At 44.4% G+C, this 14,703-nt stretch overlaps 1 protein-coding gene across 4 annotated transcripts in view; it reads left to right on the top strand.

Annotated features, from left to right (window-relative positions):
- TNIP1 (TNFAIP3 interacting protein 1) overlaps window positions 1–14,703 on the top strand; it is a 236,128-nt gene that overhangs the window by 305 nt on the left and 221,120 nt on the right. The gene's annotated exons all lie outside the window — the stretch shown is intronic.

Below are 14,703 nucleotides of genomic sequence, written 5' to 3'. Positions count from 1 at the left end.
AATAAGAACACAGTGAGTGAGGGGCACGCCTGCTGGGGTACATACTGAAGAAGGGCGAATAACTTTATGTCAGCTCTGATGTAGAAAGGGTTGAGGACACAGTCAGGGTTCTCTGGGTGGGTACCGGTTATGGTGTGTGTTTGAAGGGAGGAAATATTGAGGGATTTTGCAATTGGGGGCACTGCTGCATGTGAGCCCCTTGGCTTGCTCAGCGAGGTAAGCTCTCGCTGCAGAGGTGTGTGTTTAATTTACTGGTCAAAGACTCGAACACTGGATGGATGGTTTGTTACTGTACTGGGGTGGACAGAGTTAACAGTGCCACGATGGCCATTACATTAACAGGGGTTTGATAAAGGATGCTCCGCTGCAAGTGTGGACACCACAGAGCTCTCACGTTTCCTAGTTCCGTGTGTATAGATCACACAGGCTACGCTTTTTGCTTTGGAACCGTGATTTTATAATGGGAAACCCAGCACTATTAGTCCCAGAATGCAAAGCAAAATCCTGAATTGACAAGCAACTCGCCTGAGAAGCTTCGGAGTTCTGGACATTAGCGGAGGGACCAGAACAACCTGAAATATAATACAGAGTTCCGGACGGACCTGATTCTGGGGAAGCATTCGGTGGGTGCTGCCACCACCGTTATCCTCCAAATGGGAGCCGTATGGACCACCTGTGGTTCATTCATATTTGGAAACGCCTACATTTTTCTTTTTTATATTATTATCCGCGTCATCCTGTGAGCTCAGCTGTCTGCCTAATCCCATCAGTTTCATGGTAACTAACCGTTTTGGGTAAGCCTGGCAGTGAACTCCTCTCCGCTCGCGGAGTTTCTAGAGTTTTTCGTGGAGCACGCGGAGTTCTGAAAAATGTGGAGCAAAGTTTTTTTCCTTGCCCCCCCCCCCAATATCAAGTTAGCGAGGAGACTCCACCTTCGGGCGAGATTTTTGTTTGCGAACCCCAACGTCAAGTAGGGGAGTGCGAGCAGGAAACTTCGAACCTCCGGTGAGATTTCTCAAATCGGGCGTCGGATTTCTCAATAAAGGCGCTCGCGGGGGTCGCGACCACTCGCTTTGAGAAACCGTCTGTTCACGTTGAGAAAGTTGCCGCTCGAGTGGAAAATCTTCTCGAGCGACAGTGAAGAAGCAGCTCCCTTTTGCGCTGCACATAATGCAGTTTGTGTTGATTTTAATGCGCAGGACAAACACACAGCGCTGACAATCAATGCAAACAGGCATTACCAAGCACACTCCGCTGATCACGGAACTCTGCATAGTGCAGCAGAGTATTTTGGTCACTTCGCAGAGTTCCGCATAGCTGAACTCCACCCACGCTTAGTTTTGGGGTGGTTAAAAGCGGTATTTAAGTGCATAATGTTGGGGTCTGTAGGTGCTGAAGTTATTTCCTTTATGGTAGGATTACCTCCATTTCAGCAGAACAGCACTTTCCAGTCCAGCCTGTCATTTATGAATTATAATAGAAATTGGTACCTTGTTTTGCATCATCCGAGTTACTTGAACCAGTGCATCATCAAAATTAGGGAACAAATTCTGATTTTCTTGAACCAGTTATCAGTTTTACAGCACCACGCTGGGCAACTTTGAGAGGGTCCGTGTCGATAGTACAAGGGGTTGAGTCACTTGTAGGAATTCATCTTCTGGGATGTGAACTATAATACCTCGTAGGACCCTAAGTGGCCAGTGAGTTGACTTGCGTTGGTAGGATACATTCTTGTATAAGATGAAGCGAAGAGATTTGTGCTTCCTACAATGCAGGTTTAGTCGTTCAACGCAGTGGAGTGCGTTGAGCCAGCCTGCAGCAGGGGTGGAGCAGTTAGATGGAGGAGATTAGGAGAAGCCCTGTCTGAAGCGGCTTCCGGGTTTTAATGCCCCATCCTCCCTGACTCGTCCGTCAGCCAAAACCTAGGTTTTTAGGGTCAATCTTTAATGGAGGACATTTTCAAATAGCTGTGAGTACCATGCGCATTGAGGCCTTCCGAGGTTTTGGAGTATTTGAGGCTGGAGATAAAAGATCCTTAAAATGACTGAGGAGAGCAGGTGAGAGATAGGAACCTCGAGGAACACCTTGCTAGATTGTGAAGGGGTTGGGATGAGCGATTTGTGTACTGACATTGGTTTTCACACTAGTATGCGATCCAGCAGAGTACAGGTGCCGTTTAGCTTATGCTGTCTGTTTGGAAAAGACCTATTATGAGATTACCAAGAAATTACACTGGGTTTACAGCCTGCCAGTTGTTAAGCAAAAGAGAATGACAATAAGGTCAAACAATTATTGTTTCTTATTCAATGGCTTTCCTTGTCCAATTTGTTCCATATTTTGCATCCTCTGGCTTGACATGCTTGTATCCTTCCATTTCTCACTTTTAGGGAACTACTTTTTAGGTCATGCCTAGACGGTGCATGTGCGGTCTATTCCAGACATTTTGTTTCATATCAGTGAGCATTGTCACCCTCATTTGCACTATTTTTTCTTTAGATTTAAGAACTCTTTTTTTTTTTTTAGCTGACTCCCTAATTTACCCCCCCTATCTTCTCCCCTCTCCATCTGGTTGCCCCAACCCTCCCTCCATTTGTTGTCTGTATTTGCTTGCCCCCATCCTTTGTCCCTCCCCTCTTTGTTTCCTGTGTTGACTTGCACCCCCCTCCCATTTATTGTCTGTGGTGGCTTGCCCTCGACCCACCCTCCACCTGTTCATTGTACATGTTAGCTTGCCTTCACCCTCCCTCCCCTCTATGTTCATTGTTCAAGTTGACCTGTCCCACCTTGCCTCCTTCGTTGTCTGTTTTGCCTTGCCCCCCCATCTTCTCGCCTTCCGTTTGTATTACCCTAACCACTTACTCCATTGTTGGACTCCGTGCCTGCCATAAAAAAGAATGCTATGTTGCGGACGCAGCTGGCTGCATCATATCACATTTCCCCACCCCTCTGTGTTGCCTCCTGCCATTAAAAAACACTATGATGTGGCAAGAGCTGGCTGCTTGAAAGTGCTTATTTTAGTTAACTTTCAGCCATGTGGCAAATACCATTGACAGAGCCAATACCTCACGTACGTAAGACCTGTCGGCCTTTTCAATGCTTGTTTCTTTTGCTTAAGCATCTCTTAGTGCGTGTTTTCCAGCACCCTCCTTAGTGTGCTTCTGGCCCTCCAAATTATCCCATCCACCATGCTTCATATTGATGAGTTCTTTCTGTTGTAAGTTCTCTCTCTCTTTCGTGTGCTTCTACCCCCACCAACCTATGTGCTCTGTGTTGCTTTCTTGCTCATTTGCTTAGCTACCCACCTCTGTATAGCTCTTCCTCGTGTGCTGCTTTTCTACTCCCCCGCAAACTTCACATTAAGTACCTCCATTGCCCCCACAGTTTTTTTTTCTTTTAAGATTATTTAATGTATTTAATTTTTATTTTTTGGTGCAGAACCAGACAGCAAAGTGCTGTTTTGCCCTCTGTTAAACCTGACCTCTTTGGCTTGTTTTTCCCCCTGTCTTTTTTGCTTCTGACCTCCTGTTTTTGACTGTGTGCTGTTTTTGGTTTTTGCTGGTTTTAGAACTCTGGGTACTTTACCACTGCTGATCAGTGCTAAAGTGTAAATGCGTCCTGTGTAAATTGTGATTGGTTATCCATGACTGGCATATTTGAATTACTTATAGGACTCTAGTAAAGTGCACTCTGTGTGTCCTGGGCCTATAAATCAAATGCTACTAGAGGGCCTGCTTCACTGGTTTTGCTACCCATGAGTAGCCCTGCACACATTGCTTAGGCCTGCCACTGCAGTGTCTGTGTGGGCAGATTTAAACCTCCATGCCAACCTGGCAAGGGCACCTACTTGCCAGGCTGAAACCTTCCCTTTTACTACATGCAAGACGCCCCTAAGGTAGGCCCAATGTAGCCCCATAGGCAAGGTGCAGTGTATTTAAAAGGTAGGACATGTACTGGTGTATTTTACATGTCCTGATAACGAAATTAGCAGTATTTCACTTATCACTATTGCAAGGACTATCTCTCCCATTGGTTATCATTGGAGCTGCCTTGTAACCTCTTACAAGTGTAACTTCCAATAGATATGGATTTGGAGTTTCAGGACCCTGAATTCACAATTTAAAAATACATTTTTTAGTGAAGTTGGTTTTTAAATTGCATGTTTGAAAATGCCACTTTAAGAGAGTGGCCATTCTGTGCCTCTGCCTGCCTGTGGAATCCATGTCTGGTTTAGACTGACAGTTTGGCTGTTTGTGGATTCATTCTAGACAGTCCCACAAAGGCAGCTGAGGTGTGCCCTGCATATCCTGTTGGCCCATCACCAGGCTGCTGGGTCTTTCTGTGCTAGAGTGGTGAGATGAGTTGTCACTGACACCTGAATAGAACTATGGCTATCCTCACACAGATCTGTCACCACCCCCTTGTAGTGTGTCTGGAGCAAGGTGAGGGAAAGGCAGGGTCTTGTGCACTACAAATACTTTCCCTTGAGATTCGCCTGCTTCAAAGGCAGAAACTGGTATAAGTACTGAAACTGTGACACCATAACTTCAGAACACTTGTGGACTAAGAGGAAATTCTGTCAGGAAGAAGAACTGGATGCTGTAGGAGGGGGAAGTGCCACTTTACTTGTTGCTTTGCCGTACTGGCCTACTGCTTGCTGCTTCTGTCTTGGGCAGTGAAAGGACTGGACTTTGTTTTTTGTATCATGTTTGACAAGGTTCTCCAAGGGCTTGTGTGTGTTTGCCTCCTGCTAAGAAGTCTCCGGGCCATCAAAGACTTCATCTGCAGCCCCAGAACTCATCCGCTGGGAGTTCTGACCTGCCAAGTGGTGCCAATTCCAGTACTGGACCCTTGGAGGTGGCTGTTGCTACAAAGAAGCCCAAAAATCCACATACTGACCTTCAGTACCTGTTTCTCCTGATGCAGCACCTGCAGTGCGGCTAAAAGATCACCACCGACTGATTCCCGAGCACCGTGTCTCCGACGTCCAAGGCACCCGCTCAGACGCAGGCCCGTTTGTGAGGCTGAATGAATCAACGCATCACCTGCTTCAGGGCAGGAAAATTAACCCAGCGCCTGTTCCCCTCCACATCAATTCAGCGTGTCTAGATTTCCGATGAATCGCACCTGTGCACTAAGTTTTTCATCTGCATAGCCCGGCAGTAAGGAACTGAGGCTGTGTGTCCGCATTAAGGAATTGATGCATCACCTACTCTGCGCAGCAGTAAGAAATCGATGCATCACCTCCCCTGGCAGCAAGGAATTGATGCATCACCTCTCCTGAGAGTAAGGAATGGACGCATCGCTTTGTTTTTCAGGTGCATCATTTCTCCTGCACCTGTTTTCGTCTTTGATTTTGACGCTCCGGAGGCACTTTTGTGATAAAAGTGACGCATTCATAGTTTCCTATAGGCCGCGGGTACTCCTAGTGCGGCCCACGGGCCTCCAGCGGCCCGTCCGGCCTTCATTGACAGCCCGTGGACCTTGTTGCATACAATCACACACATACATACAGTATGCCAGTTCCTTTCTGTAAACAGAGAAGATGGCCGCAGGAGCATAATTAGTAAATACGTATTCAATATGTATTCACTATGTTTGCTCCTGCAACCATCTTCTCTGCTTACTGCTTGCCTCTGATTGGCATGAGCCTCTGTGACGTCACACACGGCACCCGGCGCGAAGCACAGACCCTTTAAAAGTCAGCTGTAACTGGCAATTTTTCAGCTGACTTTTAAAGGACCTTTTAAGAAGCTTCGTTTGTCCCTGGTGATGACGTTGACGTCCTCGTAGCCCCGGAGAATCTTCCCTGCAGCCGGAAAATCTTCAGCGTCACTTTAGCTGCAGGTACGTTTAACCGCGGGCAGTACAATGGGTTGTAACCGAATATTAAAGATATTTTGCTGAAACTTCCCATTTCCTGCTTGTGAAGCACCGACACGGCTTGGAGCTTCGAGATGGAAACCAAACACTAACATTTCATGTTTGTGCCCGCTTCTGTTGTGTAAAGGTCATACTGTTGAGGGCAGTCACTGAAATGCAACTGGCAGTCTAATAATGCAGCGGATGCATCATGGCAGGTTATATCTGGTGGTATGTAAAAAACAAATGTCTAAACTAGAGCCCCACAGCTCCCGGAAACAGTTTGCTTGTAGCTCGTCAAATAACCAGCAGTTTAGTCATGGTGCAGTATTTAGGACTAACTTCCTCTGAAATCTACTGTTTGTGAATAGGAAAACAGATATCCTTTGAAAAAATTTAAGATGAGAAACAACACCGCTGACATGCATGCTTAAAGAGAAGATTGGATTTAACTAAATTATTCAAAAGGGAGGAGATATGGCCTAGTAGCTAAACAATTTATTTCGAAACCTGGGAATCTAGGTTCTAATCGCCGGATCGGCACCTGACTGAAATCGTAAGAGTCTGGGCAATCCTCTCACTGTGTCTAATACTGTAAAATATGATACGAAATGTAACGTAAGAGTAATGCTCTAAAATAGAATTCAAATATGTAAAGAACGTACTTGATGCAGAGAACGTCTTCGCCCCGACCCCAAGTTTATGCACATCCTCAGTTGCTTGCCAGCTAGTTCTGCCCTACACATAAATGACACACACCTTCGTTATCCTCAATGTGCACTGGCTCGGCTGTGTGGGGGAGCATATGTGTGTTTATGTGTTTCTATACCCGCCGTGCAAACATGTTATTCAATCACAACCCCAAGGCACGGTATTGAAAGACCAGCATGTTTTGGCAGTTACTTTTATCAGACGTCATACCGGTAATTTTTGTAGGCTGATGTCATTTAATATTTGCAAAATTGACAAATGACTTGCCGACTGATATGTCCTCAAATGGCAGACCGCATTACGCCTAAGAATAGGAGCTGTTACCAGTATTGCCATGTTATAAGCCAGGCATGCATTCAACACATCCCTTACGTGTAACAGACAGCACTGCCTCTTGTTGTGAAAAGGAAAGTTGCTGCAGAGGTAAGCACAGGATCCTATTTTAGTATGCAATGTGATGGTCTCTCATCTGTTTCTCCATTTGTCTCTTCCTTACTTTCCCCATGTGTGACTCTTTCACCCTGCACCTTTTCGCAAGACTCTCATCATCTCTCTTTCTCCCCACCTGTCTCACATGCCATTGTAATAATGTTAGATGAAAACAGGAACTCGCATATGAGAAATGGGAGTGGTGTCACATACATTACTTGCAGTAATATTAGTGAGCTGCTGCTATGTTACAATATTGAAAACACTGTCACTAGCCATGATTATAAAATGTAAACACATTTAGAATTTAGGCGAGTGCACCTGTTCCCCTTCAGTGACTGGGCCAAAAAAGGCCCAGTCACTGACGGCAGCAAGCATTCAATTCACTGCAATCTTGTCAAGGCCAGACCTTTTGGCTTTGCCAAAGCTTGCTCTGGCTGGTTAGTGATTCCATCCTAAGGTTCTGAACTTTTCGTTTTCCTCTTATTTCTGGTTAGGGGCTGTGTCACATTTTAGTTGTTTGTGAAAAGGTGCTTTTCTTCTCCCGATAGTAATTTTTTAAAACTAATAGGACTTCTCTCTTTTGTTTGTGAAGTGAATTGTCCTTCATTGATGGGTGTATTTTGGTTGATCCTGTTTTAAGGTAGCTTTGTGCGTGACCTTGAATGTTTTATAGTTTAAATTTGTGGCAGCTTTGCCTTGCATCCTTGTTTTTACTTTCAACTAGCTGGAGATATTTAAGAATGCAGCAAATCAGCTGGCATAGAGAGCAACGTTGAGCTACAATGTTTTGTTAAAATTGTCAGATTAAGCAGCAGATGATGTATTATTTGTCAAATATGCCATAATTATGTGGAAAACATTTGCAAAGTAGGATATTTTCCCATTCATGTTTTAATTGCTCTTGTGGAAAAAGGAACAAGAAGTACTAAAGACAGAAACCGCATGCCACAGAGACAAATGGCTTGTGAATCCACTTTTAAGAGCAATTGGAACATTTCTGTGATTGGGAACATATTCACTTTGTGAATGTATTTTAATGTCAATAACTCATATTAAACCTTAACCCTTCGCATGCTGGTGACGAATCCCAGCCGTCACGCTCCGCGGTGCTCGTGTGCGGATGACGGCTGGGGTTCGTCATGGACCCGCCCTGTTCGTTTGTTTACCGCACAGCGGTGAAAACGGGCCAGCAGCGAAGGGGTTAAATAAACACATGTATCCATTGGTTGAATTTCATAACATAATAAGCTGTAACTGGGCAATGAAATGCCAAACAAATACTAAAGATTGTGATTTTTTGCTCTTTCTGGCCACACCTGACTCTGCCCACTGGCCCAATCTTCAGGTTATTCCTGCCCTCTGATTCTCTGCCCGCTCTACTAACCCCCAACTGAAACCTGGCCCCTCCCCTCGCCCATCCTCTCTCCTCGCCCATCCCCTCTCTACAGGCCTGACCATTGTATCTGAGCCTTTCAGATTCCTTTAGTTTGACAGCTGCTCCACACCAAATAGTGCTGTCCAGATTAGCTCCTTCCACATGTGTTTCTACTCTGTAGCCTTGTATTGTGTGCATGCCAGGTCTGGTGTCTCAGTGGACTAATGTGTCCACTGCAGGGGCCTGTGTGCTACCTCATGGTCACAGGTTCAAATCCTGGCGGGTTCTGCCTTTCATCCCTTTGAGGTAAATAAAATGAGTTGGGTAGCAATAAACACCTGTTATTCAGCACCAAGATACCTACGGGTGAACATGTGCTTGTATATACGTGTGTGTGTGTGTGTGTGTGTGCATGCCATTTATTTCAAATCCCTATTGAGTGACACATTTCCTGCATAAACCACTGGCTTTAGGAAAGCCTCCTGTTTTTCATTTACAGGTTTACCCATTACTTTGTATGATTAAACAAAACATTACTTTGGTGTTGCTCACAGATCTGTTGCGAGAAGTGGTGTGGGTCCAGCGGTTGTGACACGGTGTTGGTCCATCGGTCGTGAGGCATGTCAGTCCAATGGTCGTGGTGCGTGCTGCTCCATCGCTCATTGAGCGGTGTCGGTCCATTGTTCGTCGGGTACAAAATCAGATTCCTGGTCCTTGTTACTTATTGCATAGTAACAAACTAGCTGGAGAGCTCCGCAATGGCCTGCAGTCCAGTTTTCAAGCCTTGCAAATGACCCAGATCGATACAGAGTGAACGAAGGACCTTCCAGGAAGCATGGGAAGAAGGGTACTCGTTTTTAGAATGCCCAAAAGAAAAATCCACCTGTTTGCTTTGCAAAGAGAACGCAAATGTTCTTAAGAGGTATAACCTGGAACGGCACTACAAAACGCGGCACTCTGGATACACTGCAAACTTCCCACTGAACTCAAAACTGTGTTCTGTAAAAGTGGCATTCTTAAAGCTAGCTCTTCTTTCCCAGCAGAAGATCTTCCTTTGCAAGATGAAGGAATCTGAGGCTGTAACAGAAGCGTCTTTCAAAATATGCTACTTGCTTGCCAAACACAAAAAAAATTCACAGATGCAGAGCTGATGAAGAAATGTTTCCTTTCAGCGGCCGAAATTTTATTTGACAACTACGCTAATAAAATCAGCATTTTAAAGGAAATCAGTGCATTGCAGCTATCAGAATCTACGTGTGCACGCAGAATAGAGGCAATGGGACAAAACGTCCAGGAGCAGGTGATCAAAGCAGTCAGAGAGTCACCGTTTTTCAGAATTGCCATGGATGAGTCCACCGACATAGGCGATGTGGCCCAGTTATTGGTTTGTGTGAGGTATCTGGACCAATCGCTTCATCCCAGAGAAGAGCTCCTGTGCCTTCTACCACTACAAGGACACACAACAGGAGAAGATATACTGGACAGCATGTACAATTACTTTAAAACAAATGACATACCACTGAACACTCTTGTCAGCATAACAACAGATGGGGCTCCTGCCTTTGTAGGCCATGATAGAGTCTTCGTATCTATGCTTAAAAAGAAGCTCATAGGACAGACTGTGATAGACTATCACTGCATTATTCACCAGGAAATATTGTGTGCAAAATTGAAGCATGGAGAACTGAATAATGTCATAAAAGGTGCAGTGAAAATTATCAATTTTATCCGTGCCATACCTCTGAACCATTAACTTATTAAAGCAATGCTGCAGGAATCTTAAGCGGAATATACACACTGACGTGCGTTGGCTAAGCAAAGGGAAGGTTCTGGAGCATTTCATCGCATTGCTTCCTGAAATTAAACTCTTTGTGAACAGTAGAGGTCAATCATTCCCTCTAGCCCCGTCCCCACAGACCCCCCCTCCACCCGCCCTCACTGACCCGCCCCCACCGGTGCAGCCCCCGGGCAAAAACCACACTGCTAATTTGGCCCCCTAGAGTAGAGAAAGTTTGTGAGTACCCATGCTATAGGCTGTACTATTTTGAACCTTTTAAAAGTGATATCTTTGCTTGTGTATGTTAGATTTTGTCGTTTTTGATCTCGTTTTCCTTAGATAATTATTGATTATTTTTCTAAACTGGTGTGGTGCCCTTTTGTAGTGTTTTCACTGATACTGTGTGTTTATGTACAAATGCTTTATGCATTGCCCATTAGAAAAGTCTTACTACTTGTGGCAAGCTACCAAGGGGGCGAGCAGAGGTTATCTTAACTGTGTAATCCCCTTACCCTGACTAGAATAAGGGTCCCTACTTGGGCAGGGTGCAAGCCACTGCCAACTAGAGACCCCCATTTTTAACACCCTCCAACTTAAACAAACAAGAGGTACTTTTGCTCTACTTCTATTTAATTTTTTAGTTTTAATTACCGATCCATCTCGAGTTGTTAAATTTAGAAACAAATGGTGCATGTGTGCATACACATCATCGTGCATGCACACACCTACAAAATGATGTGGCGGCATCACCATGCCTTTTTATTTCACCTTGCTGCACAGCATCTTTCTGATGCTGTACATCATCCCCAAAGGCCATTGCAAAGTCAATAAGTCCCAAAGGCGGGACCTATTGGCTTTGCCAATGCTTGTTTTCTTTGAGTATTTTCAGGAGCTTGGAGTGCTTTATAAGGAGAGAGAATTCTTCTTTCCCTTGTAGGGAAAGTGCATTTATTTTTTAGTTCTGTGCACTCTGTGCAGCATCCTCACCTGAAACTAGAATGGACTTAAACTACAAGGTCAACTCAAAAAGTCTAGATTGAGCCTCCATTCAGCTGTCTAGGACTGTTGCCAAAATGGAGATGTAAGAGACTGGTGGGAAATTGTTCAGACCCTCTTGATCTGCTCTTTGATTTTTCAGTTGCTGGGATTTCTATCTCATCCCGACAGTAAGGGACAGCCGCACGTGCAGTATTTGAGGAGTTGTTAATTAGTTTGCCCAGTGGGGTGCAATGGAAAAGCTTGTCTCTTTTGAGAAGTGTACAGGGAATGAATGCTAGGAACTGGGACAAAGGCGTGGTTTACAATTAGTGTGACTTCTCTGAAGTAAGTCCATGTAGCCCTAGATTTCTGTTCGCTGTCAAATCGATTCTCCTCATCTCAGTCGGGGAGTTCTATCTTTAAACTCTCCTCACAAAGTGTGGAGAACCTCTCATGTTTGTCATTAGAACACACAGTATTTCTCTCCAAAGGAGGGTGAGTAGACTCTCACTATTTAAAACATCTTTTTAGTTTTTGTTTTAGGTCAATGTATGATCTGATAACATTTGATTTGCTTTAAAAATATGTTTTTTGTATGCATCAGTTGAGTGAGGTTCTCAATTGGGAGATTTTAGTATTTTTTTTTTTCCAAGTCCGTCTTCAAATAAAACATTTTCTTTTCTTTTAACCAGTCAGCATTACAAACTTAAAATGTACAATCAATACCACTATTCACTTCTGTACAGCCTGGGTCAAGACGGATTTTTATTCAATTTGGCATCAAGAGCGAGCAAGATCAAATTCCATATATCAGTGACTTTGCCTCCATACCTGCGCAACATGCTAAAAGCCTCTGTCTCAGCTGTTACCCATATTTAGGTTGAAGCCTGCCAGTCTGCAGAGCAGTCGGGTTTGCAAAGACATCTTGGGGACACTCAAAGAGCTTCCCTGGGAATGCATTATACCCATTGCTTACCATTGACTTTGCTTGTATTTTATTTGCTGTCTTTATTTGATTTAGGCTCTCCAGCATGTCTTTGTTCCTCACACGGAGCATAGCCTGTTCACCATCTCTCCCTGTATTCTTCCACCAGTGCTCATTTTTTGTAAACCGGCCTTTAAACTTTGTTCTTACTGTGTCACATTTGCTGTACATTCAAAGACAGTGGTCCAGTCTTCCAAACAAACAATCTCGATGCTTACTTTTGACTGTCTGATTTCAAAGTAAGAGGATTTATGTGACCATCATGTTGGGTACTAAAGTGAGAGGAAAGACTGTAAGATGTTATTTTTTCTAGCACACAACAAAATATAAATGTCTGTAAATTAACTGTGCAAAGATTTCACAGTGTATCAGAGTTAGGAAAGCACAAATGAAACATTTTTTTGTGGTAATTTTGAAGTGTGGAGATAACATATTTTATTATGATCAAATCAATTTACATGGTTATGCCATTTCCACACATTATCATTTGTGCGCTGAATAGCTTTATCAGTAAAACTGAATGTCTAGGCAAATGTAATGGTCATTTCAATTGAAAATGTGTTGTCTGTAATGGCAGTGTGCTACCATACCATGCACATTCCACTCTGCATAACTCCAATCTATGCCACTCCCATCCACTACTCCACTCAAGGCCACTCTATGCCAATCTACTTTATGACATTTCATTCGATGACATTCAACTCCTGTCTACTCTATTCCTCTCCACTATACAACACTCTAGGCCACTCTACTCCATTGTATGCCACTCCACTCTGCCACTCTACGACCCTCCATGACACTTTATGATAGGCTACCTTATGACACTACACGCTGACACTCCAATCTACGACACTCCATTCTGACACTTGACTCCACTCTGTGCTTCGAGATTCCACTCTACTCCTCTGTGGCGACACTCCACTGCGTTCCACTCTGCGCCCCTCGCTGCCACTCTATGCCGCTCTGCTCTATTCTACTCAAAGACACTCCACTCTTCTCTAAACCATAAACTTTTAGTCATGCTGAACAGCAGCCATGCTGATATACAACATTGATAAAACACATTGGCAAAGCCAATAGCTCTTGCATAGGCCTATTGTCTTTCAGGTAAACGTGTTTTCACTTCCGGTGCCTTACAAGTCTTGTCTATTTTACACTTAAATAATACTTTGGCCAGATCTATCACTCTGCAAAGCTGTTTCATTTCTGTATTACTTAGCATGTGACCCAGCAGGCCTGTGCCCAGTCTCAACGCCACTTCTTGGCCTGTGGCCTCCCCAATCATATCCACTAACTCCGTCAAAAAACTGTCTAATATGGGCACACCCCCGAACAATGTGAAAGAACTCCGCATTACTCTGCCGATAACTGGGATACTCATCAACCTCCCCGGGATATGTTTTGACTACAAGCGCCGGTGAGAGGGAAGTGTGATGCAGGCAATTCCATTATGTGAATTAGAATCTAGAATTCCTTGTCACATACTTTGTGTTGCAGAGCGTGTACATCTCTTTCCCCAACTTCAGTACCAAATCTGGTTGGAGTTTTGTCATGTTATTACAAAAGACTGGCAAAATCTGAGACACTGGAACTGTCACCGCATGCCTCCCCTCTCAATAATAAAACAGTATTGTAGACCTCTCTGGCTCAGTGTTTTCTGACTTCCATATTTGCCTTACACTCCAGGTCACAGCATAGTTTGCCAAAAACACCTCAACATAAACCCATACTCCTGCATAAGTTCCTCAAAGAAAAGGAGAGAACCTCCAGCAAAAAAGGACCCCACCTGCGATATTCTAGTCTCTTTCCATGGTGTTATATCACATACCCACATCAGGTCCTCTAGTCGCAGTAGACTCCAGAGGGGAATTTCCAATAAGTAAATGGGTCCCATTGCTGCCTTCTTGGCATATCTCTTACAGCAATACATTGCTGCTCTGAGGGCTCTAGGGTATGTCCTCAGGCATGGGGTCAGTTGCAACAACACCCCTAGTACCGTTCTCCCCTTAATTCCCATCTTCATTAGTCGCCCCTCATAATCTTCCACCCTTCAAGTCACATGATAGACCACACCAATTGTGCTATCAAGTAATAGGCTTTGAAGTTAGCCGTCCCCATTCCTCCCAAGGTATGCATACCTTACACTATTGCAATCCTTCTTCGGCTGTGGCCCCATATTAATTCCGACAATAGCCCATTCAGATCTCTGAAAAAGGGTCCATGCAGCATTACGGAAAGTGCCACAAAGTGGTACAGCTATCTTGAAAGTAGCAACATTTTTGTTGTGGCCACTCATCCCATTGGTGAGATGGGGAGTCCAGTTAAAAAAGGAACAAGAGGCCCATGCAGAAGTCATCCTGCCCAAATTGCCTGGTCGCAGTTTGTCTACGTCAGGATAGACCTGTGCTCCTAGATATTTAAATGTTTCTGCCTCCTATTTGGAGTGAGGAAATTTCCAACCTACCCATGTCTGGTAATGGCATGGTCTGAAGGGGGAACAGACGTGACTTGTTTCCTTTTATTCCGAGTCCTGACACATCCTCAAACCGTTGCTGAATGGCCAGGACCTCAGAAAGACTAACCTCT

Source organism: Lissotriton helveticus, chromosome 7 (genome assembly GCF_964261635.1).
Source record: "Lissotriton helveticus chromosome 7, aLisHel1.1, whole genome shotgun sequence".
NCBI lineage: Eukaryota > Metazoa > Chordata > Amphibia > Caudata > Salamandridae > Lissotriton > Lissotriton helveticus.
Note: the sequence above shows the minus strand (reverse complement) of the source record. Positions and strands in the feature narration are given on the sequence as shown.